This window comes from Adiantum capillus-veneris, chromosome 11 (assembly GCF_014529385.1).
Source record: "Adiantum capillus-veneris isolate H3 chromosome 11, ASM1452938v2, whole genome shotgun sequence".
Taxonomy (NCBI): Eukaryota; Viridiplantae; Streptophyta; class Polypodiopsida; order Polypodiales; family Pteridaceae; genus Adiantum; species Adiantum capillus-veneris.
The window spans coordinates 584,116-594,876 of NC_140941.1; positions in this window are offsets into that span (position 1 = coordinate 584,116).

Here is a 10,761-nt window from a genome sequence, read left to right on the forward strand (position 1 = left end):
TCACTTTGTGCAACATAATAGAATTAACGTTTGTATTAGCCGTAAAATCCACTTCCAGCAGAAAATTGTGTTACTCTTTGGGCCAGAAAGACTGCAAGAAATTCTTCTTTCTCCACGTCCTCTTATTTTGCCACTACTAGACTACTCTCATTCTTTCGATGTGCACATATTTATTCTCCTCTAGGGGTTGAGTCTTGCTTTCTTAATATTACTATGAACCAAGAAGACTTGTACACACGCCTCACTCCTATCGCTAGGCAAAATATCTATATCTTTGTAAGCACTAATTTACAATTTCAAAGACCATTTGTAGTCTATTTGGAGCACAATGACTTGCTGTTATAAATGCATCAGTGAACTCTTTTATCTTATCTTTGATTAGATACGATCAAAGCCTTAATGTTTTTATCTTTGTTTTGTTTTGAGGGTTTCATGTGTGCGTATGTGTGTGTCTGCGTGTAAGATTCCAATGGCTACACACCATGTATTTGCTGCAAACACTAAGCTTGCTTAAGTGAGAAGCTTCACAATCTCCCCACAAACCCTCACAGCTAGAGGCCCGGTGCCTTCCTGGCAAGACCGCGAACTCTTTGACAGCGCGTACACTGTGAAACGAGAGAGGAGATAGTAAGCAAGTAGAGAGAGAGTATACTTCTTCTTCTTCCTGTAAACAAGAGAGAAGAGCTTATGGACATGGTGATGAAGAGCTTGCACCACTCCATATAATAGGTACGTATTGCCTTGCGGTAGTAGATGCAGCCGATGGCACTGAAAACTGAGGCTTGCAGGTGATTTTATAGGCACTGCAAAAAGTTAGAATGAGGCCCAAGCCAGCTAGTAGCGCTAGCTCTTCTGCCTGGAATAGCTGCAAGCTTTTGGGCACTTTGCTAAAAGCATGGCACATCTTTTGAGAGTCAACTCTCCCACTTACCATTCAATTTTTACAGTAAAACTGAATAATTAAACAATACCCGACCAACTAATGGAACCATGACTAGACTATGCTGCACCGTGATGTCCCGACATAATCATGACTTTCCCGTACTGCCCCGGCGTATTTGCGGTATGGCTTTTTATAAAAATAATTTTTGTAAAAATCTTGTTTAATCCTGTTTCTTCTCTCGGTGGCCATTTTTAAATCCAACCGAGACTAAAATTAATATTTTTATGTTTAAATCATCCTCAAAAGCACATTACTTTTCAAAAACGTTGAAAAGTATGAAAGGCTTATTTTAAAATAAATTCATAGCGAGCAATACTTGCCAAAGGGAGGGAGAGAGAGGAAATTATCTATGGAAAGAAGCGGGGGGGGGGTAACACCAATTTTTTCAGCAAACACGTTTCGCTAGATTAGCTCTTCAGTGGTGCAAAAAAATTGGAGGAGGGAGGGGGTATAAGTAGGGGGGTATGGTCCAAAAACCTGTACAAAGTACTGTAATCAAGGGAGGATAGGGCTAGTTTTGAAGGTGAGTTATTCCCCAAGTTCATTCGGAGGTACCCAAGAAAGGGTGAGGAAAGATAGAAGAGGGAGTTTTTAAGGGATATATCAAAAATTTGGGAGTGTACAAAAATTTGGAGCCTAGTCCAAGTTAATGAGGTTTTGGTTTAGGTACAAACGTTGGGAAGATATATAAGAGGAGAAGCATATGTGGGAAAATAAACGAAGTAGGGGGGAGCACCAAAAACAATTAGATATCATTGGATTTTTCTGGGAGAAGGGATCCAAGGTTAGGCGCATTGCATCAGCACACCATCGGTTTGGGAAGGTGTGCAAGTTCGGGACTAGCTCTAAAAAGCCTAGAGAGAGGTTTGTTAATGGAGAGGGAGAGGTTGATTGTGCGGGTAAGGAGTAAAAAGGGAATTTTTACAATGGTGGGTGATGGTTTGGAGTTTTGGATTCTTTGGAGGAGAGACGATCTAGAGCTAGAAGAAACAAAACGAAAGCAATCTTCCAAAAGAGAGGGTGGGTAGCCTTTAGCTCTTAGTCTGGTAAAGAAAAGGTTTTGAATGGTGATAAAACCTGCTAGAGAACTTTCTCAAGTGATGTACCTTTTAAGCTCTGAAAGAATGAAGGAAATCTTTTTATGTGTGGGATGCCAGGATTGCCAAGGGATATAGTTGTAAGAGTTGAGGCTTTTTTGGTGGCACTGTGAATCGAGAATTCCATGGGCAACAAAAGAGGCACCTTTGAAAAAATGGATGTCCAAGATAATCGCCTCTTGAAAGGAGATGAAGGAAGAGATCTTGATATGCTTTTGGAGAGGGTGGCCATAGCTAGAAGAAGCTTACTCAAACTAGAAGAAGGGCCATCCCAAAAGCCAAAAGTGTCATCCACAAACCTTCATATGCACTCGAAATCCATACATATACTGGTATATGAAAAACAACCACCGAGAGGGTATCTACTCTGAAAAATGACATAGAGAGAGAGAGAGAGATGATGATGGCTATGGAGTTTAGAGCTTCTTACCGTGTTTTAGAATTGATTAGGGGTTATCGAAAGGCTTCTTGCTTTGTCGCAAGAGAGAGGTGATAAGAGCTACGTACATGTGTTCACCACGAGAGATTTCGGAGAGCGCGTACACAGTGCGAGAGAGGAGATAGTAAGCAAGTAGAGAGAGAGTATACTTCGTCTTCTTCCCATAAACAAGAGAGAAGAGCTTATGGAGATGGTGATAAAGAGCTTGCACCACTCCGTATAATAGGTACGTATGGCCTTGCGGTAGTAGACGCAGCCGATGGCATTGAAAACTGAAGCTTGCATGTGATTTTATAGGCACTGCAAAAAGTTGGAGTGAGCCCCAAGCCAGCTAGTAGTGCTACCTCTTCTTCCTAGAATAGCTGCAAGCTTTTGGGCACTTTGCTAAAAACATGGCACATCTTTTGACATTAAACTCTTCCACTTACCATTTAATTTTTACAGTAAAACTGACTAATTAAACAATATCCGACCAACTAATGAAACCATGACTAGACTATGCTGCACCGTGATGTCCCGACATAACAAGACTTTCCCGTACTACCCCGATGTATTTATGGTACTGCTTTTTATAAAAATAATTTCCGTAAAAATCTTGTTCGATCCCGTTCCTTCTCTCGGTGGTCATTTTTAAATCCAATGGAGACTAAAATTAATATTTTTATGCTTAAATCATGCTAAAAAGCACATTACTTTTCAAAAACGTTGAAAAGTATGAAAAGCTTATTTTAAAAGAAATTCATAGCGAGTGGTACTTGCAAAAGGGAGGGAGAGAGAGGAAATTATATATGGAAAGAAGGGGGGGGGGGGGGGGGGGGGGGGGGGGGGGGTAGTAACACCAATTTTTTCACAAAACGTGTTTTGCTAGATTAGCTCTTCAGTGGTGCAGAAAAATTGGAGGAGAGACGGGGTATAAGTATAGGGGCATGGTCCAAAAACCTATACAAAGTACTGTAATCAAGGGAGGATAGGGCTAGTTTTGAAGGTGAGTTATTCCCCAAGTTCATTGGGAGGTACCCAAGAAAGGGTGAGGAAAGAGAGAAGAGGAAGTTTTTAAGGGATATATCAAAAATTTGGGAGTGTACAAAAATTTGGAGGCTAGTCCAAGTTAATGAGGTTTTGGTTTAGGTACAAAGGTTATGAAGATATATAAGAGGAGAAGCATATGTGGGAAAATAAAAACAATTAGATATCATTGGGTTTTTTCGAGAGAAGGGAGCCAAGGTTAGGTGCATTGTGTCAACACACCATCGGTTTGGGAAGGTGTGCAAGTTCGGGACTAGCTCTAAAAAGCCTAGAGAGAGGTTTGTTAATGGAGAGGGAGAGGTTGAGTGTGTGGGTAAGGAGTGAAAAGGGGTGAAAAGGAGTGAGAGGTTTGTTAATGGAGAGGGAGAGGTTGAGTGTGCGGATAAGGAGTGAAAAGGGAATTTTTACAATGGTGGGTGATGGTTTGGATTTTTGGATTCTTTGGAGCGAGACGATCTAGAGCTATAAGAAACAAACCGAAAGCAAGCTTCCAAAAGAGAGGGTGGGTCACCTTTAGCTCTTAGTCTCGTAAAGAAAAGGTTTCGAATAGTGATAAAACCTACAAGAGAACTTTCTCAAATGATGTACCTTTTAAGCTCTGAAAGAATGAAGGAAATCTTTTGGTGTGTGGGATGCTAGGACTGCCAAGGGATATAGTTGTCAGAGTTGAGGCTTTTTTGATGGCAATGTGAATCGAGAATTCCATGGGCGGCAAAAGAGGCACCTTTGAAAAAATGTATGTCCAAGATAATCGCCTCTTGAAAGGAGATGAAGGAAGAGATCTTGATATGCTTTTGGAGAGGGTGTCCATAGCTATGAAGAAGCTTAGAAGAAGGGCCATCCCAAATGCCAAAAGCATCATCCACAAACCTTTTGAAACAAAGGAGAGAGGGAGAGAAGAGGAGGTTCATTCCTTCTTCTAGGTAACAAAGGAAAAGGCAAGCGTAGAAAACGGAAAAGTTGGATCCCATTGCCCTACCCTTGATTTAGTGCCAACAATTCCCATTAAAAGAAAGGTAGTGATGGTTTAGGATAAGAGAGGCTAATGATAGGACAAAATGGACTTTTGGAGAGGGAAAGATGTCATGGATGGTGTTATTGAGAGCCAAAATACCTTCTTGTATGGGAATGCTTGGATAGAGGGATTCTACATCAAAGGTAAACATTAAAAAATGGGACCAAAAGAGGTGGTGGAAAGGTCCAAGATAAGGGAGTGGGAGTCTTTGAGGTGTTGGGTTCTAGAAAGCAGAACGGGGTAGAGTTGAGTAAGGAGCTATTTAGAGGCAACTTCATACGCACTCAGAAAATCCATACATATACTGGTATATGAAAAACAACCACCGAGGGGTATCTACTCCGAAAAATGACATAGAGAGAGAGAGAGAGAGAGAGATGATGATGGCTATGGAGTTTAGAGCTTCTCACCGTGCTTTAGAATTGATTACGGGCTGTCGAAAAGCTTCTTGGTTTGTCGCAAGAGAGCGGTGATAAGAGCTACGTAGAGGTGTTCACCACGAGAGCTTTCGGGGAGCGCGTGCCCCGTACAACGAGAGAGGAGATAGTAAGCAAGTAGAGAGAGAGTATATTGCGTCTTCTTCCCGTAAACAAGAGAGAAGAGCTTATGGAGATGGTGATGAAGAGCTTGCACCACTTCGTATAATAGGTACGTATGGCCTTGCAGTAGTAGACGCAGCCGATGGCAGTGGAAACTGAGGCTTGCAGGTGATTTTATAGGCACTGCAAAAAGTTGGAGTGAGCCCCAAGCCAGCTAGTAGTGCTACCTCTTCTGCCTAGAATAGAGGCAAGCTTTTGGGCACTTTGCCGAAAACATGGCACATCTTTTGACAATCAACTCTCCCACTTACCATTCAATTTTTACAGTAAAACTGACTAATTAAACAATATCCGACCAACTAATAAAACTGACTAATTAAACAATATCCGACCAACTAATGAAACCATGACTAGACTATGCTACACCATGATGTCCCGACATAATTATGACTTTTCTGTACTGCCCCGGCGTATTTACGGTACTGCTTTTATAAAAATAATTTTCGTAAAAATCTTATTTTAAGCTCGTTTCTTCTCTCGGTGGCCATTTTTAAATCCGAAGGAGACTAAAATTAATAATTTTTATGTTTAAATTATCCTAAAAAACACATTACTTTTCAAAAATGTCGAAAAGTATGAAAAGCTAAAAATAGCGTAGAAAGCAAAAAAAATTAAAAAAATTAAAAAAATTAAAATTGAACCACGGGTTTCCCTTGTCCATCAGAATAAGAAAGCGGATTCGCTTTTCACTAAAAAGCATTAAAAATCATGAAAAGCTAAAAATAGCGTGAAAAGGGCTCGAAAAGCAGATTTTTATAAAATTGAACCATAGCTTCCCTCAAACTCGCAGGTTGAGGATCCGACCCTGCTTTTTGCAAAAAAGCACCTAAAAGCATAAAAAACATGAAAAACCTAAAAATAGTGGATGTTTTCAAAACTGAATCAAATGCTTGTTTGACCTACTGGAACATGGAAATGATCTTGCTTTTTACTTTAGAACCTTACAATACTGTCGATTAAGCATCTTAAATCAAAATTTGACAAAATGGACATTGAAATTTATTTTTCTTATTTTTAAAATAGACCCAAAATTTGGGGATCTTACATCCTCCCACACTTGAAAAATTCGAGGTGTCCTCACCTCAACATGAAATCTAGGTAATTTAGTCTCATTACTTCATCACGTTCCCAAGTGGCATCTTCCTCAGGATATGTTTACCATTTAACAAGGTGTTCAATAATGGTCCAATTACATAGAGGCTTAGTTCTACTTGGAAGTGTCACTTTGGGATATACTTCAAAAGTTCTATTGATAGAGGTAGATAATAGAGAATTATCAAGAATGTGTTGTGGATCAGGTACATACTTCTTAAGTAAGCTGACGTGGAAAACATCATGTACTTTTATGTGTGGTGGTAACAAGAGTTTGTAAGCTTGATCATTAATCCTCTTTGTGATTACAAAAGGTCCACAATATTTGGCATTGAGCTTCTTACACTTACCTATAAGGAGCTACGTTTGGGTTTCACTCTCAAAAATATCATATCGCCATCTTCAAAAAGTTTGATAGATCATTTAGGATCAGCATAACTCTTATGTCTATCTTGAGCAGTTTTAATATCCTGTTGTATAAGATTGGTTTGTAGTTGCATTTCATCTAACATTTCTTTGGATGCTTGAACCCATATCAGAGGGTCTGTCCATTTGAGTGGAGTAAGACACTCTTGTCCACACAACGCTTAAAAAGGAGACATCCCAATTGAGCGTTGGAATGAGGAATTATACACAAATTCAACCAAATACAAATAACTAGCCCATTTACCATGCTCATACTTACAATAAGCTCTTAACATATCTTCAACGATTTGATTGGTCCTTTCTGTATGCCCATCAGTATGAGGGTGATAAGCAGTACTAAAGGCCAATTGAATTTCGACAGCTGAGAATAAAGCTTTCCAGAAATTTGAGGTGAACTTTGCATTGCGATCAAAAATTATTTGTTGAGGTAAACCATGATACATGAAAACACCTTTCATGAAGACTTGAGCTATATCTTATCCGTAAACGTTGTGTGGACTGAAAAATAAATAATTCATTTTTGTAAGCATATCAACAACCACAAAAATAGAGTCATATCCCAGAGATTTAGGAAGTTTTGTACTAAAATCCATGGATAGGCATTCCCATTTCATTTGTGGTGCATCAATAGGTTAACACTAGTTTGGTACTAAAAAGGACACTTTAGTGTCCTTTTTTGACAAATTTAAATTAAACACTACGAGAAATCTATAAAGCATGTCAAGAAATCCTTTTGCAAGCTTATAATATGTTAGCCAAAATATGTATAAAAATTATACTCCTCCATTTTTGTACACAAACTCATAAGGAACTGCACTCATGAAAAACACCTACGTAAAACAGCAGTTTACATTTCTCAAAAAGTCGTACCCTAGTCTAAGAAAACATAAACAGGCTGCCTGCAATAATCTAGGGTAATTACTTATGTTTACTCTTGATATTTTTTCAAATCTCATGTGAAATAAAATTAGACAAAGTTGTGTGGGTGTAATATGCAAATTTCATGGATTCAATTAATGACAACATAGAACATGATGTTCTTGTAAATTCACATTGTATTATGCTACATACTTACTAGCTCTACCACTTCATTACTTAAGGATATACTATTTTTTGAGGTTTATGGAAGCTACATTTGATGAATTGAGTCATTTTGCAAAAACTGCGTGTGTTATTTGTATGCAAATATTTCATATGCACACAATTGGGGAATTTATCTGCACATTTTTATAGGTTTTTGAAAGAATTTTGGTTTTACAAGATATTTTACAATACATTTGTTTTTAAAACAAGCTTAAATTACAAGAAGAGTGGGAGTTTGAAACCTTTAAAAATGTCTAGCTGATAGGTCTTGGCATATAGATATATTGTAGACCTTAAGATTTTCCCCATAACCTCATCATGTAGGTGAAAGGGCCTTTGAAAGGCCAAAATTTACCTCTTTGTCAGCATTTTCAAGATTTTGTTTTTTTGCTTGTAGCACAAATTTGGTGTGAGATCTAAGTTGTGAACCTTGAGTTCTTCTTATAACAAGTGGTTTTCTATCCACAAACCTTGAAAATTGTGCAAAATCTTGTTTTGAAAAGGAGATATAATGATTTTATAGAATTTTGTAAAAACTACACTAAATTTTTAACATTTTTCCATCTTCAAACTTATCATCATACTCCTACTATTGCACTCATTTTGATATGAGAAAAATTTGACTAAGATTTTCACCTCATAACTGAACTAGGGTATGAGCATGACATGTAAATTGTTTTTCTAGCTTCACCAAATAATTATGCTAATTTACTTAAAAAACGGGACACTTAGGACATTTGAGTGTCCGATTACAGAACTAGTGTTAAAGCTTACCGGGATATCGAGCTCCTTCAGCTTTTATACGTTGACATGTTAAACATCTTGTAACATAGTTCAACACATCACGCTTTAGTCCTGGCTAAAAGAAACTCTTCCTTACAATAGAGTAAGTCTTAATGTATCCTGGGTGTCCTGCTATAGGTAAATCGTGAGCTTCTTGTAGTATCTAAAGTTTGATTCCACCTTGATTTGGGATACAAAGACGATTACTGAATTAAAGGTCATTGCCTTCAACGTGTAAGCCTTTGATTTTTCTCTCTTGCTTTTTCGTGAAATTATTTAAGTTGATCAAGTACTAGATTATAATGTAATACAAGTCCTGAGACATACCTTCTCACAGTAGGTCTAGCACCGCGGTGTGCTAAATACCGAGTAGCAGGATCGAGGTTTGACAATTAAGGAGGTAGTAGAGGTTGTGAAAGCCGCTATAGTACTCTTTCTGCTTAAGGCATTGGCCACAAGATTTTCCTTCCCATGTTTATATTTGATTCCAAAATCATATTTGCATAACAACTCCATCCATCTTCATTGCCGCATATTAAGGCCAGGTTGAGTGTATTGAGTGTAGATCCACTTCAGGCTATTATGACCGGTATGTAGTTCAAATATTCTTCCAAAAAGATAATGTCGCCATACTTTAAGAGCATGCACAACGGCCAATAATTCCAAGTCATGTGTAGGATAACTCAACTCATGTGTATGTAACTTACAAGATTCATAAGCTATTGGTTTTCCTTCTTGAGATAGAACGCCACCGATTGCTTATCCATTTGCATCAATGAGCACAGTAAATGTAGCTGAGAAATTTGGAAGATGTAGTATGGAGCATTCATCAAAGCTTCTTTAAGTTTCTCAAAACTAGCTTGAGTGTGTTCGTTCCAAGTAAACACTTTATCTTTCTTAAGTGTATTAGTCAATGGAGATGCAATCTTAGCATAGCCTTGAATAAATGTATGATACCATCCTATTAAACAAAGAAAGCCACATACTTCTCTTACCAATTTTGGTGTAGGCCAAGTTATAAGAGCTTCAATCTTACTTAGATCGGTAGAAACACTATCCTTAAATACATTAAATCCCAAGTATTTCACCTTGTCAGTGAAGAAGGTGCATTTACTACACTTAGCATAAACTTGATTTTGACGGAGAAGTTCAAGTACTCGTCGCACATGCTATTCGTGTTCTTCTCTATTTCTTGAGTAAACGAGGATATCATCAAAGAAGACAAGAAAAAAATCATCAAGATGCTCTCGAGACACATCGATCATGAGACGATTAAAAGTTGTAGGAGCATTTGTAAGTCCAAAAGACATAACTATAAATTCATAATATCCAAAACGAGTGTTGAATCTTGTCTTTGGTCCTCCTCCTTGATTCGGATTTGATAATACCCTGACTTAAGATCAATTTTTGTAAAGATATAAGCTCCATGTAATCAATCAAGTAACTCATCAGTTCTCGATATTGCATACTTATTCTTGACTGTTACTTGATTCAATCCACGATAACAAGGTTGAATGAATTCTTGTTTAAGAAGTTGAGTTAGTTGCTCCTTGAGTTTTGCAGATTCAGATATGGACATTTTGTATGGCCTACGGGCAACTGGGTTGTCTCTGACTTTGGTTAAAATTTTGTTGATTGAAGTTCCTCTGAATTGTAGACGGTCTAGGTCTAAAATTTTTGAAATTCCGATTGGGTTGTTCCTAGGTTCAGAATTGTCCACCAATCATGTGAATCTTGAATTATTAAATGGACAATTTTTGGACTGATGGTTAGGATCAAGACAAGTGTAACACAAATGATCTCGTCTGGCCTTCATACATAATAAGCTCTCTCTTCTTTGTTGTGAGTTTTTAAACCTTTGTTCCTCCTTAGTACGAGGCCTTTTGATTTCACGAACAGGAGCAAGTTCTGGTTTCCTCTTTCCGCTATTGGATAACTCTAGTTCAATGGGTTTCCTTACATCAAGGACATCTGCAAAGTTGATCAGACGAAGACTCTGGAGTCTAGTCTTCATAGGATTATGTAACCCTGACACGAATCAAGCTACCTTGACCTCTTGAGTCATCCCTGCTAGAGCATACTTGACAAGGGTCAAGAAATGTTGATAGTATAATTCCAGATCTCTGGTTCCTTGGGTACAATCAAGAAACTCATTCATACGGTGTGAATGATAAACTTTGTTTTGATAGCTCATCTTGATCTGGGTCTTAAGATAATCCCAAGTTGCTGCATTAGGATCAAAACGCTGTTTTTTGTGC